Genomic DNA, 5,883 nt, shown 5'->3' on the forward strand with positions numbered 1-5,883 from the left:
ATCTTGCTCCCGCTCTTCTCTTTCTGGCACTCCCATAATGTGAATGTTGGTAGGCTTGAAGTTGTCCCAGAGGCTCCTTTCTCTGTCTTCATATTTGTTTATTCTTTTTTCTTTTAACCATTCTTTTTAAAAATATAAATTTTTATTCATTTCAGAGAAGTGAGGGGGACAAAGACAGAAACATCAATGATGAGAAAGAATCATTGATCAGTTTCCTCTGGCACACCCCCCACTGGGGATCGAGCCCACAACCTGGGCATGTGCCCTGACTGGGAATCGAACCATGACCTCCTGGTTCATTTGTCGGTGCTCAACCACTGAGCCACCCCAACCAGGCAGGTAATTATTCTTTATTTCAATTACTGTATGCTTAACTTTTGACTGTCCTTTTGCATGTCTTTGATATTCCCACTAAGACTGTTGAAAGTCTCACTAAGCCCCTTGAAGCTTTTGTTAAGATCCTTGAGCATCCTTTTAACCATTCTTTTGAACTCTGTATCTAGTAGTTTGCTTGTTTCCATTTCATTTAGGTTTTTTTTCTTTCTGATATTTCTTCTGTTATTTCATTTGTGACATGTTTCTTTGTCTCCACATTTTGGCTGCTTCCCTGTGTTTTTTTCTATGTATTAGGTGTGTGTGTTTTTTCTATGTCTCCTGGAATTGGTAGAATGGCTTTGTGTAGTTGGTGTCCTATAGGGCCCAATGGCTCTGCCTCCCCAGTCACCTTAGCTGGGCCCCTGTGTGGGCTGTGTGCACTGTCTTGTTGTAGTTGAGCCTTGATTGCTGTTGGTGTCACTGGGAGTAATTGCCCCCTAGTCAGTTGGCTGTGAGGAGCAGCTCTGACTACAGTGGAAGAACTGCTTTGCAGGAGACACCCCTATGGAGCAGAACATGCTTCAGTGGGGCTTTGGTGCTCACTGAGTCTTCCCCTTGAGTCTGTTGCTCATGGTTTTTACTGTCCACCAGGTGCACTGACTCTGGGGTCCTCCTGGATGTGCAAAGTTAGCTGTTGCCTGTACCCTGCCTGGGGCCACCTGTCAGGAGATACAGACTAATCTGCAGATGGCTGCTACTTGTGTTTGGCTTGGAAGTGGCTAGGAGAGGCCAAGCTGTGAAGCAAGGCAGGCTGCTGCTAGTGCTGTGTCTGGGTCCTTTTATTGAGAGGTATGGAGCACTCTGAATCCAGCTGCTGCTTGTTTGAGAGATTTTAGGAAAGTCTGAAACCTGATCCAAGATAGGCCATTCATCCAGGAAAAACCACTGCAAACAGCTTGGGTGGGGCTGCAAATTGGGTGGGGTGGAGTGGAGTTTCAGGGAATCATCAGGGCAGAGCGAACAGTATGAGCCAGGTTGATGGAGACTCAGATATGGCCCCTGCCAGTCAGGTCTGTGATGGAGGAGGTCTCAGCATAGGAACAATGACCCCTTCTAGCACCCCTGTCTGGGAAAAAGCTGCCCCCAAGTTCCTGCTCCAATGCTAGACAATCCAGGTCCTCGCCATATGTCCCTGGATCAGCCCCCAAGCCCCTGCCCCAGCGCTGGAGCTCAGAGGGAGTGAGACCTTGTAATGCTGTGCATTGGCCCTTTAAGAGGAAATGCCTAGGTCTAAAGCAGCCTCTGTGTCACTCAGCCACAATTCCCACTGGTTTTTACAGCCCAAAGTTATGTGAACTTCTCTTCCTGGCATTGGACCCCTAGACAGAGGGCTTTGGTGTGGGGCTGGGACCCCTCGTTCCTCATGGGAGGCCTCTGCAGCCAAGATATCCCTCCCAATTAAAAAATGCCACACGTGCCCTAACTGGTTTGGCTCGTGGATAGAGCATTGGCCTGCAGACTAAAGGGTCCCAGGTTTGATTCCGGTCAAGGGCATGTACCTTGGTTGCGGGCACATCCCCAGTAGGGGTTGTGCAGGAGGCAGCTGATTGATGTTTCCTTCTCATCGATATTTCTCTCTATCCCTCTCCCTTGCTCTCTGTAAAAAATTAACAAAATATATTTAAAAGAATAAAAATAAATTAAAAATGCCACACGTGGGTGTGGGTGTTGGACCAACTCATTCTGTGCCTCCGCCCCTCCTATCAGTCTCAGTGTGCTTTCTTTAATTTTCTAGTTGTAGGACTTCCATTCAGCCAGATTTCAGGTGGTTCTGAATGATGGTTGTTCTGTATTTTAGTTGTAATTTTGATGTAGTTGTGAGAGGCGACGAGTACCGCGTTTACCTACACTGCCATCTTGGTTCCTATTCTGTAGGGAATTTTTAAAAATCAGATTTAAAAGCCCTGGCCAGTGTGGCTCAGTTGGTTGGAGTGTCATCCCCTACACCAGATGATGGCAAATTTCATTCCAGGTCAGGGTATGTACCCAGGTTGTGCATTTGATCTCTGGTTGGGGCAAGTGCAGGAGGCAACCGATTGCTGTTTCTCACATCAATGATTCTCTCTTTCTCACTTCCTTTCTCTCTAAAATTAAAAGAAAAGCAGAATTAAAAATTGTATTGGCTATGGGACTATTCAGATTATCTATTTCATTTTTGTTTTGGTAGATTTAAATTATTTCTCCTATTTTAATTACATTATAAATTATTGACATAATGTCCTTTTATCTTTTTAATTTTTGTAATGTCTCATTACTATTGTGGTTTCATTTTTGACTCAGGTTATTTAGAAATCTATTGTTTCATTTCTTGTCTTGTTTAATTTCTAAACAAGAATTTATGGTTATCTTCTTGTAGATTTGTAGCTCAATTCCACAGCATTTAGATAATATACTCTGTATACTTTAATTATTTCAGATTTGTTAAGACTTTTACTTTATTGCCATATGTAGGTTTTATTTAGGTAAATATCTATATATGTTGGAAAAGGATGTGTATTCTGTGGTGTTTGGATGCAGTGTTCTATATATGCCAATTTAAAAAAATATATATTTTATTGATTTTTTACAGAGAGGAAGGGAGCGAGATAGTGAGAAACATCGATGAGAGAGAAACATCAATCAGCTGCCTCCTGCACATCTCCCACTGGGGATGTGCCCGCAACCCAGGCACATGCCCTTGACGGGAATCGAACCCGGGACCCTTCAGTCCGCAAGCCGACGCTCCATCCACTGAGCCAAACCCGTCTCGGCTATATATGTCAATTTTATTAGTTGTTTGTTCATATCCTTTATATCCTTGCAGGTTTTTTCTTAGATTGTTCTATCATTTAGTGAGAGAGATATGTTAAAATCTCCAGCTGTGATTCTAATTTATATATTTTTTCCTTATTTTCTGTCATGTTTTGCTTTATATATATTTGAGGCTATGTTATTAAATGCATATTATTGTAGGAGTTTTACTTCCTCTTGTTGGCTTGGTCCTGTTATTATTATGAAATGTCCCTAGTTTCTAGTAATGATCTCTCTCTTAGTGTCTACTTTAATATTAACATAGCTAAACTAGCTTTCGTTTGGTTAAAGTATGCATGGTATATACATATTTTTCATTCTCTTACTTTCAACTTTTCTTTGTCCTTATATTTTAGATGCAGTTCACATAGGAAATGCAGGATAAATGTTTGATTCTTCCCCTTTATTTACTAACTAGAGACCCGATGCATGAAATTTGTGCAAGGGGCTTTGCCCTCACAGCCACAGCAGCTTGCCTCTGCCCTCACAGCCGCGGCTTTGCTCGGAAGGTTGTTCAGCTGTCTGGTCTAATTAGCATATTATGGTTTTATTATTTATAAATTTTCAAGATGTGAATTGATTCCCTTGTGTCTTGTAAGAAATAAGGGAAGCCCCCAAATTCAAGGGTCCTGGTAGAACACAAAGCATACTCGGGAGCCAGGTAGCAAGGCAAATATCTTTACTCCTGTAGGAGGGTGCACATACACATGGTCTGAAAGCACAGGTACACTGAGCAGGTGGTCTGCTTGGCTTTTTAATCCTTACTCACATGACCTGTCCCTCACTTTTGATTGGAGCTCAGAGGCAGTCTTTTGTGATTGGCTAATTTGAAGGGAGGGGTTGGCCTTTGCCATTTCAAGATGGCGGCCCCCATGGGAGTTGCAAGCCATGCAGCCAACATGGTGGCTGCCAAGTCACGCAGTCCAACATGGCGGCTGTCTAAACTGTTCTTTGACAGGAAAGATGACTTGTTTATTCCACGATTCCCCCCTTTTCTTTATTTAAACTCTTTTCTTCAAACTTGGCTGACATTCATTGACTTTCATGCTCTACAGTGTCTAGGAGAAGACTAATTTGCTATTTGGTCAATGTGGTTTCAATTAACCTTTGGATAAGGCCCCCTATACATGGGATGGTGTAACATTCCATTATTGTAACTCCTAATCAAAGGGGTGAATATGGACACCATTGCTCCCTTCCACTTTCCAAACCATTGTTCCAGTGAATCAGAGAAAGGGCCTTCAATCCCAGGTTCTAGCTCACTCATCAGCTAAAGCTGCCAATGCTTTAGGGCCTCAGTGATGGTCCATCTGGCTGTGTTGTCCAGATGAATGTACAGTGCTGACCCCCTACATTACACATATTCCCCCTTTTTCTTTCGTTTTTTTTAAAAATATGTTTTATTGATTTTTTTACAGAGAGAAAGAGAGAGGGATAGAGAGTTAGAAACATCGATGAGAGAGAAACATTGATCAGCTGCCTCTGGCACATCCCCCACTGGGGATGTGCCCGCAACCAAGGTACATGCCCTTGACCGGAATCGAACCTGGGACCCTTCAGTCTGCAGGCCGACACTCTATCCACTGAGCCAAACCGGTTAGGGCAAGTCCTCCTTTTTCTGCCAGAATCAGATCCAAGGCCAACCTACTCTCCCAGGTCATCCTGATGGTGGCATCTAGTTGTTCAGCTATCTCTTTAACTGTGTCTCAAGAATAGTTAATAATTCTTTGCTGGTTATCCTATATAATAAAAGCCTAATATGCAAATGGACAAAACTGCAGAATGACCAGTGAAACTACTGGTTGCTATGACATGCACTGACCTCCAGGGGGCAGATGCTCAACACAGGAGCTGCCCCCAGCCCGCAGGCCCCTGGCCAGCCAAGGCAGGGGCTAATGGGGGCCCCCTGATCACCCGCTGGTCACCCCACAGATCAGCCCTGATAGCTGGCCAGGCCTACGGGCCCTACCCATGCACAAATTTTATGCATTGGGCTTCTAGTAGTAAATATAATTAATCCAACTCACATTCTTGTTTACAGTGGGCCACCAGAACAGAACAAATTCAAGTCCTGCGGCAATCTGATTTCTAGCCTTATACTCCTTTGGCATTCTTCCTGGAACCCCAATGGGATCTGTGTATGTGGGGATCAAAGAAGCCCCCTAGACTCTCTCTCCTCTTCCTAGTCTGTCTGTCCATTGAAAAAGGTTTACAATATGCCAAAGTGAAAGGGATAGTCAATTGTATCAGAGCTCAAGTTCCATTCCATTTGCTGGGCAAGGCCACAAGTCAGGGTCCCCCATAACATCACCAGACATCAGCACGGGGTATCAACAGTGCAGCATGACTGCCTTCTGTGGAGACTTGGCCATTTATGCATCCAGATAAATTTCCCATAAACTCCAAGTACTGTTCCCCTCCTTGAGAGGCAAGAGGTATAGTTTACATCGGAGGACAGGGGCCAGAACATTTTGGGGGGTCCTTGCTCTTTACCTTTGTTGAATGGGAACAACAGGGCAAGGGTCTTACAGGAAGCGTTTCCCCAGGTGGTTTCCTCCTGGTATAAGGCAAGCACATATTCCATCCTGTTACTGTTTGAGGTACATCTGAATAGAAATGGGACCACTTGGGCCTCTGGCCTTCCTGCTGCACAAACGTAACAGTCACTTTTATTTAGGGTACATACAGAATATTTAATCCATTCCACCCAGGCATTCA

The sequence above is a fragment of the Myotis davidii genome, unplaced genomic scaffold (genome assembly GCF_000327345.1).
Source record: "Myotis davidii unplaced genomic scaffold, ASM32734v1 scaffold666, whole genome shotgun sequence".
NCBI lineage: Eukaryota > Metazoa > Chordata > Mammalia > Chiroptera > Vespertilionidae > Myotis > Myotis davidii.